Source organism: Setaria viridis, chromosome 1, assembly GCF_005286985.2.
Source record: "Setaria viridis chromosome 1, Setaria_viridis_v4.0, whole genome shotgun sequence".
NCBI lineage: Eukaryota > Viridiplantae > Streptophyta > Magnoliopsida > Poales > Poaceae > Setaria > Setaria viridis.
Window position 1 is genome coordinate 5,516,828 of NC_048263.2, and position 10,370 is coordinate 5,527,197.

The window sequence follows — 10,370 nt, forward strand, 5'->3', positions numbered from 1 at the left end:
CCGAGTGCCTCCCGAAACTTCTCGAACTCAGGCCTTTTGTGAAGATGTCGGCAATCTGCTCATCAGTCTTGGCACCATCTCAATCTCTCCCTCGAGGATCTTTTCTCTTATGTAGTGGTAATGAACTTCTATGTGCTTGGTCCTTGCATGAAAAACTAGATTTTCTGCTAGGCGTACAGAGGATAAGTTGTCACAAAAAATCCTTACTCGGTAGTCCGCAGGTTGATGAAGATCCTCCATCAATTGCTTGAGCCATGCGTTCTCTTGTGCTTCCATTGCCACTGATCCATACTCAGCTTTAGTACTAAATAATGCCACAGTAGGTTATCTCTTGCTGCACCACGATATAGCTTCTGATCCAATACTGAAAAAGTATCCTATGGTTGACCGCCGCGTGCCATAATCTCCAGCGTAGTCGGCATCGCAGTATCCCATCACCTGGCAATCCTTTGTCTTCTTGTATAGAATACCAAAACTGATGGTGACCTTAACATACCTGAGGATACGCCTGACTGCATCAAGGTGAGGCTTCTTTGGATTGCTCATGTATCGACTAACCACTCCAACTGGATAAGAAATATCCGGCTGAGTTAACGTGAGATAGATGAGGCTTCTGACCAACTGTCGATACATAGTCATGTCCTCCAAGTCCTTCCCTTCATCTTCTTGTAGCCTCACATTAGGATCCATAGGAGTAGGGATAGTCTTGCAGTCAAGCATCTCATACCTTAGTAAAAGGTCCTTAGCATATTTTTGTTGACCTAGAAATAGCTCTTCCTTTGTGCGCTCCACCTCAAGTCCAAGAAAGTGATTCAATTCTCCAAGCTCCTTCATTTGAAATCGGACTGAGAGATTTTCTCTTGTCCTTTGTATCTCCTCAGAGTAGTCTCCAGTGATGATCAAATCATCAACATAGACCAGGACTATTGCTAACCTACCATCCTTGGCCTTCTCGAATAAGCTAGAGTCTGATGGAGCGACTTTGAAACCACTTTGTATGAGAAACTCACTGATTTTCCCGTACCATGCTGTGGAGCTTGCTTCAAGCCATAGATAGCCTTCTTTAATTTACAAATATACTCGGGGTGGATCTTACTCTCAAAGCCTCTTGGTTGCTCCATGTAGATATCCTTGTCAAGCTCGCCATGTAGGAATGCGTTCTTGACATCCATTTGCCACAACTTCCAAGACTTGCAAGTGGCTAATGCTAGCAAGACTCAAACAGTTGTGATTTTTGCCACCGGAATGAATGTTTCTTCATAGTCCAGCCCATATTGCTGAGAGAAACCTTGAGCTACAAGCCGAGCCTTATACCTTTCAACTGAGCCATCAGGATGAGTCTTTATCTTGTAAACCCATTTGCAAGATATAGCCTTTACTTCATTCGGCCTTGGCACTAAATCCCATGTTTGATTCTCATTTAGTGCCTTGATTTCTTCCTCCATCGCCTTATGCCACTTGGGGCCTTTTGTTGCCTCTTCAGTTGGTGATGGCAAGGATAAAGTAGAACTACTTTTAGATGAGCATTCAGAGCAGAATGTGGTTAAAATTATAGAGAATGAATCAGGCAAAGTGATCAGGCGCAGTCCAAGACTGAAAAAGGACAGTAGCTATCAGCATGTGTTGATTGTTGAAAAAGGACCGCATCAATAACATTGAAATACGAGGTAAAATCAGATTTGTGTTGATTGTTGAAAAGTACACTATATACGCTGACCTCAAACATCAGGATTCCTGAAGAAACATCACTGTGTCATCATTACTCCATGTGGTCATTCAGATCTTGCCACAAGGGCTGTTGCACGAAAATTGTCAGACCAATTAGCAGTTCCCATGTATAGACTAGTAGATTTGAACCCAGCAGGTTTACTAATCTTATGTGCATTTAAGTTTGGTACAAAGAATCGAGCCTTCGACAATCTACATCTTGTTATTCCAGATCTTATATGGATAGGCGTGCATCCATCTGATGTACGTAAAGGCCTTGGGAGACCTTTTAGTCAACAAGACCATACAATTTTGAAAAACTTGGCAGAAGTTGCAGAAAATCTCACATCATCGTTGATGAATGAAATGGCTACCTTGGGAGTCAAAGTAGATATTGAAACTATATTAGCGAATAATATTTTAGAAGAATACTTGATGGATAAAATCCCAGAAATGAGAAATAAAAGGACTTATAATGCATATCCTCTTATCTACGTTCAAAAGTACATTTTCTTATACAAATCAATTTTGTTTGTTTGTAAGTATTGCTGTCCAAAACACAAATGAATTTTATCCTGAACCCCGCTAGCAAAATACACATGTGAGTTTTTTGTTTATCTGGTCTAACCAAGTAACCATATTGAGAGGAACTAAGCATTTCCTAATTATTTTTGCCTAATTTGACAGATACAACAACCATGATTTTATTTGCACTGCAAGTCGAAATTTCAATGCAACTAAGTACTTAGAAACTATATATCTCAACTGGGAGACTAACATTTGTAAGAAACGTAATTTTATTACAACACAACAATATTACACAAGAGTGTACAACACCCTCTCTTTACTGGCTAGCTTAGCACTCACCCTTTATTTCTACCATACTCCACTCATCTACCATGCTCATGGTTGAATAGCATGGCAAGAAAGGTGACCTCTATTTATAGGCCAAGGGAGTTCATAGGATGATGACATGTATCCCCTTCTAGAATTTTCACTAGACAAATATCTAAGTTTTACACTATTCTATTTTTTTCATGGCAACAACATTTAGTGCCTTCATAGAAAATATCATGGATCATGAGTTGTGGGGAAGGCTCTAGAAGTTTGTATTGCTTTCCTTTAAGCACCTTAGCAAAGCAGATCATGAGTTTGTTGTAACTAATAAATAAATTACTTGTGACAAATAATACCATATGAAACCTATCCTATGTGGAGATAAAAAAAATACTATGGACTAAGACAAACCTATCATGTCTAGATATTAAAAAAATACCATAGACTATGGAGAAACCTATCCTGTCTGGAGGTACACAAAAAAGCAGAGTTCGTACAGATTGCAACACACAACATACTCAAATCACATAACTCTTAGTTAAAGACATGCACTCTGTTGATATGAAGCTGACAAGTACCAGATCACACTAGTATCGATTAGAAATAATGCATCAGAGAGAAGGTGACAGATGTATCATCCTAGAAAACAATGCCCAATAGTAAGCAAAAACACAAGTGCAGGAAATCAAATTCCCATTAAAAATATAATGCTATAAATTTAACAGATTATCCTAGAAATATAGGCATTAACCAAATCCATCAGTTTATATTCTACCAACCAAAATCACTAGACAGAGCCATGGTAAGCAGCCGCTGCCCTCACAACAAGTGCAGCAATCTTGGGATCTGAAGAGTAATCTTCCATGGTCGATAGGTTTGTCAGCACTACACAAAAAAAATACAAAAGTTAAGGGTCATAAAACTAAAAAAAACTTCACCCTAAAAAAATTAGTTCCATGAAAATACCTTTCACGAAAACTTTCATAACCTCATCATTGGTAAAGGCCTTTACGACATCTTCATCATGTTAGAAAATTAAACAATTCTGAGCTATCATCCAATAAAAAATTTGTCAAAGAGACAAAAACACAAGGCATGGATTCCTTACAGTGAAGAAGGTCAAAAGTGTATTCATGGTAGCTTTCTTGCCGTCTCCAGTGGTACGCACAAGAGCAATCTAAGATAGTAAATTTTATTGTTACTTAAACAACCAAAAAAATAAATAAATAAAGCGATGAGCACTAGTCAATGAGAGACATGAGGAGATGAGATCACCTTATCAGTGAGCAGCATGAGATTCTTTAAACTTGCACGTTGTTGTCGGACCTTGAGGGTCCTGGAGCCTGCAGCAAACGAAACACCAAGTACAAGCGTACCAACTAGGCCCTAATATGACCAAAACTCTTGGCTGTAACTTTCTACTTCAGTGTTGAGTCTTTCGAGCTGTGAGTCAAGCCTTGCCATCATGGCTTGAGATGACTCACCAGTCCCATATGCCTGCACATTTAATTAATACAGATGTCGGAGATTAAAAAATAGTTCTCATGGAACATGCCCAATAATCAAAGAACACAAATTCTTGGTGGGGTTTCATTCTCCATTAATGATGTGGTAAATGCCCAATAAGCAAAGAACACAAATTCTTTCATTCTCCATTAATGATGTGCTAAATAAGCAAATATCGTGAAATGGCATCAAAGTTTTGAAGAGAGAAGGAATGAGCTTCATTCCGCCAACACCATGAAACTCTTCTACGTATACATTGAGAGCTATAATTTCATTTCATCCTATCTCTTGTCCAATCGTTACTTCCGCATCATGCAAGAACTAAATACTATCGCCAGCTTTGAAAATAGTGAAATGAAACCTTGCATTGTAGGAGTTGTTTCATTCATGATTTCATTATGCTATAGATGCTGTGGCAGTTTTGGAAAGGGATGAAATGAAATTGGTACCGAGAATGGCCTAAACTAGCAATGCACAATTCAAAGGGGAGGAGCATCTATTCACTGATATGACAACAGGCCTGATAAGCTAAAATAAAAAAGTATGGTACCTCTGGCACCGGGATGCTCGTTGAGATAGCACGGGAATGGAGGAATGTGACGGCGGCGTGGGGGATCCTGGTGCGGCTGACGGCGAAATGCAAGATTCTGGTGCGGCTGCCCTGTAGTCCATGGAACCAAATAGCCACTTTAATCCATTTTAGTCCATGGAGTAAAGTAACTTTAGTGGACTAAAGAACCGAGCCTTAATGGACCACTTTATACGCTCTGGTCCAAATAAAAACAAAAACAAGTCCGGGTGAACAGGAAACACAACACGCTCGTTTATTTGCCTCAGGAGTCTTGACCTGCAAAATATTTCAACCCCAAACACGCACAAAATTTTGGATCTTCGTCGAGTGCCACAGGCACTCGGCAACTTTACCGTTTCATGTAGTGCACAAAATTGCTGATTTCACGTCGTTTTGCACAAAACCGCCCGCGCCCTACGCTTTCGCGGACAACGCCCCGACGCGTGCTCGCGACCCAAGCCGCCGCCCCCTCCCATTCCTCTCTATCCCCCTCTCTCATCGCTGCCGTCCCCGCCGCCTGCTTCTTGCGCCGCGCCGTCGGCGCCGTCCCTTCCTCTCTCCTCCCCTCCCACCGCTCGCTCCTCGTGCGTGCTGCCGTCTGGGTCCGCGACTAGGGCTCGACCCTAACCCTAGACGAAGCTTCCATTGCCTCATCCATGCTCTCCTCCGGACGCGCGCCCTGGTTGTAGTCCATGGACGCCGTAGTGCCTCGCAAGGCACCCGAGGAGGTGGCCACCGCCGCATCGTCGATGGAGGTAGCAGGCGCCGGTGCGGTCCCTATGGGCTGGCGCGCGGCAGGAGGCGGCGACAGCGTAGACGAGGGGTGGCCATGAGGGAGCGCTGACCCTCCTCATCTTCTGGGCCAGTGGCGAGCGGTTCCGGCATTCGCCTGCATCGCCTTGGCTCCCGTGCTGGTCATTTCCCTCTCCGCATTGCCGCACATGCGCCTTCCCCCGCTGAAGCGCCACGCGCTCGCGACCGCCCTCCTCCCGGTGGCAGAGCAGAAGGCGGCAGCCTCGGCCTACGCGGCTGTGACGATGCACATGCGGAGGTGGAGCACGGACCACCTCCCCGCGGATGTCGTTTGGTTGAAGGCCCAGCATGCGGCCAACTTTCTCCTTGCCGGCGACGCAGCGCCCTCCCACGACCCTTTGCGCAAGAGAATCAGAAGCTTGTTTGGACTAGGCTTCAGAAGCTTGCAGGGAAGCTAGCTTAGGCCACAGAGATGCTGGATTTTTTGTCGCGCCACATTAAATTGTGCTCAGGACTCGGGGCAGATGAGTGCACACAGCGTCTTGCGTCTTGCGAAATTGGGGCTTGAATATTTGGGGAAGCACACTCATGATTGCTAGTTATTTAACCACTATGATATCTGGTCCATTGTTTTCTTAAAATATTTGTACGATCCGTACTTTCTGTTTTGTATGCATGAGGTAGAGCGTTTATCTGGATATGATTCCATATGACCAAGCCTTATAGTTTACTTTCAGGTTGGGGCCCTTCTTGATAGAAGGATAGTACCATACATGCTTCTGGTCTTCCCATGTTTAATGTGCCTGCTTATCTAGTAGCTAGCAGACTCTGAGCAACTGTCTTATCTCTTTCATACCATTTCAACAGTAACAAATTCAAGCTGGGAGTGTTAGCATCATTTTTTACCTTTTTTTTTATGAAAATCCTTCATGTTCAAGTGTCATACCACTAATATTTGTTTATTTCATCATTTCTTAATATAACAACTGAGAAAACTGAGTGGAATTTACTTTGTATTCTTAAGCTTCACTAGTAGAGAATTGGCCTTTTATAAAAGATCCCCTTTTATCCCGGTTGGTATTACAAACCGGGATAAAAGGGTTCGAGGGATTTAGTCCTGTTCCAGTGACCTCGTTGGAGACCCTTTTATCCCGGTTTGAAACACCAACCGGGATAAATGACCCCCTTTTATCCCGGTTGGTATTACAAACCGGGATAAAAGGCTCTCGATCCTTTTATCCCGGTTGGTGTTACCAACCGGGATAAAAGGGGGGGGGTCTTTTATCCCGATTGGTGTTTCAAACCGGGATAAAATGCCTCTCAGGATCTTTTTTTCACACTAGCCTTTGCAACCGGGATAAAAGGTCCCGGTTGGTGAGCCCCCCACCAGTGACCGAGCTTTAGTCCCGGTTGGTGAACCTTTTGTCCCGGGCTAACTTTAAACCGGGACAAAAGGGGGCGCATCGAAAGCCAATTCTCTACTAGTGCTTGGTGCCTTTCTTGTCAGGTAGAATAGTTCTGCCTTGATGATTATAATGTGTAACCGTTTTTGGAATGGCATAGCTCATTTTGCATCGATAACTTACATATTATTTTGAGGTGTGCTCCTATATGATAAAGTTAGTTTGTTGTTTGTTCTTATCAAGAAAAAATCTTTCCTTATCAATTCCTATATGATAAATTTAAGTGTTATTAGTTTTCTGAGTATTCTCTCAGTGTTGGTCATTGTAGGATGTGATTATTTGAATACTGAATCAGGCATGTTTCTTTGCTACTCCCTGAGTAGCATACTCAGATTATTTGAGTACTGAATCATGCATTGAGAAAGGTTCAGGTGCTTCCGTGGGTTGGGGTGCTACCGTGCCCCCAACCCGTGGATGCACCTCTAAATGTGCATCAAAAATCCATCTAAAAATTTGAATGGATACTTGTTACTATCTTCTACCATCATGCAAAAATTGAGGATGAACAAAAAAAATGTGCAAGAAGAAAAAAAAACAGAAATCAGTGCATGAACATTACCGGGCGTGGTTCAGTTAAATCCGCAACTATTCATGCACTGATTTCTTTGCATGTTTTACCTTTCTTTGCCAAGTACACTTTCAATATTTTTGGCAAAATAGTCTCACTAGATATCTCTATGATACGTCTGTCTTATATGGTCCACTGGTCTAGTATTCCCAACTTTTATTGAGTGTAGACCTTTTGGAATCTGACTGGGCAATTATAATCATATTGTAAAGTCAGGCACATGAAATTTCGGAGTCGCATAGACAGACAATAGGTGTTAATGTTTTTGCCCCAGCGCGTAGCCATAGGTCGAACACTGCCATCTTCAATTATAAGGAGGTTTTAAGGTAGTGCTGTACTTGTAGTTAAGTTGTATAATATTTGGTTTTTTAGACATTTTTAATTCATTGTGTTATTTGGAAACATTTGCATACTAATTTATATTCAGAAGCACTGCCTATTACTTTTGGATTGGTCTTCTATTCTTCAATGGTGAATATGTGGATCCGTGACACATCTGTCTTTTTGTCATGTTTGTTCATTACTGTGCATTCTTTTCATCCCTCTTAATTTTTTCTACCACCATTTCTGAGCTTTCATCACTTCACATCAAAATTCTAACACTATTTTAATTTTGCACAATCAATCTTTTGTTCTTTGGCGGATATTCTAAGGACGATGAAATTTCCATTGCAGAATTGCAAGAAAGGAATTCACCTATCTACTGAAGTGAGTTTAATAGTTAGTTGATCAACACTTCAATCATTTTGGACAGCTAACAAGTTTTTAACGCTCCCACCAACTTCTGTACTTTTGATATATTTGATATGGATTTCACATCGTGATGCTTAAATGCTCTATCTCTTATATATGTAACAGTGAACACCACTCCATTAGTGGTTACAAGTGCGTGTTTGCTGTCGATGGATTCTTCAGAGTAAAACTTCATCCTGAAATTCCCCCGCTTTACCTGGTATGGTAATTAGCACATCACATTTAGTAGCAAATTTTGGGATCTTGCAGTAACTACAACGCCATTGTATTATGCCCTTCTGTCAAGAATTTACTCTCTTCCGCTTTGCCTGCACATTTTGTATTGTTGAAAGATCCCAAGGTTTTGTACATGGCATTCTTTCACTGAATCGGCTATCTATCCTTTAGGACACAGAAACACTCGGATTTCTGTCACACAACCACTAACTGCAAACAGTGAAGATGTGTTCAGTCAGTCTGTGTGATACATATTATCTTATCTCTTTTTTAAGATTTGATATATCTGGGTCTAGGCATTCATTGCGACCTATATATCAAAATCTAGATGGTCAATTTTTTGCAGAAAATTGGTCACACATCATGTAACTTTTTTTGTATATTTTTCTATATATGTTCTTTTTCTTTATGGGCACGAGGGATATTAGTGTCACTGATATATGCATTAGCTATTTCTTTAAGTAATACTATGAGCCTCCCAAATGCATGACTTGTACATGGGAATTTACATGTTGACACTACGCATAGATATCTGGAAAAGATCTGGGGAGAAATAAATTATATGGTCTGGTGGACATTGCTAGCCCTCTGCAAGTAGGTTAAGCGGTTCTTTTTGAGATAGCTCTAGGGTCTCTCTTTTTTTACCTAACCATTTTTATATATAGAAAAAAGGGGCAGTAAGGAGCTCCCTGCTGTTAAGTGGTTCGGTCCTGATTTTTTAAATCTTTATGTGTTTCTACTGGAACATGATCTTCCCGTCAAGCTGCTCAGACCTTCCTTTTTCTGTTGATCAGTCACGAAAATGGGTCGGCCTGAAGACATGCACACAATTTATCGCCTACTTCATTTTTTTCCCTAATAAAAGGTCTCTGTTTAATGACCACAGCAGCAGGACAGTCATATACTCATATATGTTATTACCTATTTTTAGGTTGTTGTTAAGAAAGTTTTGAGGAGCAGTCTCTTGGAAATTGTGTGCAGGAGGTACATAGCTGCGTGCCTGCATATGCAACTGACTGATGATTTAGCCTTTGCCTTGGTTTGGAGGGATGGGATGAGTACTTTTGCTGTGTGTCTGGCATTATTAGAAAGTTTACAGTTTCACTGTCTAATCCAATTTGGCTACCTAAACCCCTACACTCGGTTCTGTTTTTCTTTTCTGCACCAGTAGATATATATTGTTGTGTCTCCTATTCTCTCAATATCTCAGGTTGGTATTAATTGCTAGGAAAAAGTCCAATTTAGTACCCCTTTGTCCAAATAACCCCCTAAAGTAACAAAAGGTTTACTTAACTCCCTCATTTTGCAAAACCAGTTCAAACTACATCTTTAACACATATGTAAACCAGTTCAAATTTGTTAGAGATGTCTCAAAATGACAGTCAGCTACTTCGTGCAAATTGGTAATGCTAGATCTACATGTGAGTCCACGTCGAAAGCTAACCATATGATATATATGGAAAATAGGTTTGAAGTGGTTTTGAACCGGTTTGAGATATGAGTTTAGTTTGGTTTTTGGTCTTTTACATTACTTAGTTGGTTTGGTTTAGATATATAAGAGTAATGGGCTGGTTGGTATGGTTTGAAATTAATTTTCTATTATATATGGTTTGGTTTAGTTTTGAGGCGGTTCTAAGACCATTAGCAGCCTTACAAGCCAAAGAGGTCAAATGGGGTGTGATTGTGGAGAGGATGATAAGGGCGCCGGTTGAGCAAGTAAGTTGTCGTGGCTAGCGCATCGGGCCAGAATGTGGGTGGGATCGATGCATGGAAGAGTAGAGCGAACGCCGTCGTTGATGGTGCGTAGAATGCGTTCAGGACATCCATTATTTTGCTGCACAATGCGGTGAGCGGCAAAGAACGTGCGTGAGGCGGCGTTGTCGAACTCTCCCGTTATCGGTCTGCAAGCTCATGATCGGCAAGTTCTAGAACATCGGACTTGCGGCGAAGTGGGAACGTCCACGCAAAATGCGAAAAATCATCAACAACAAGGTAG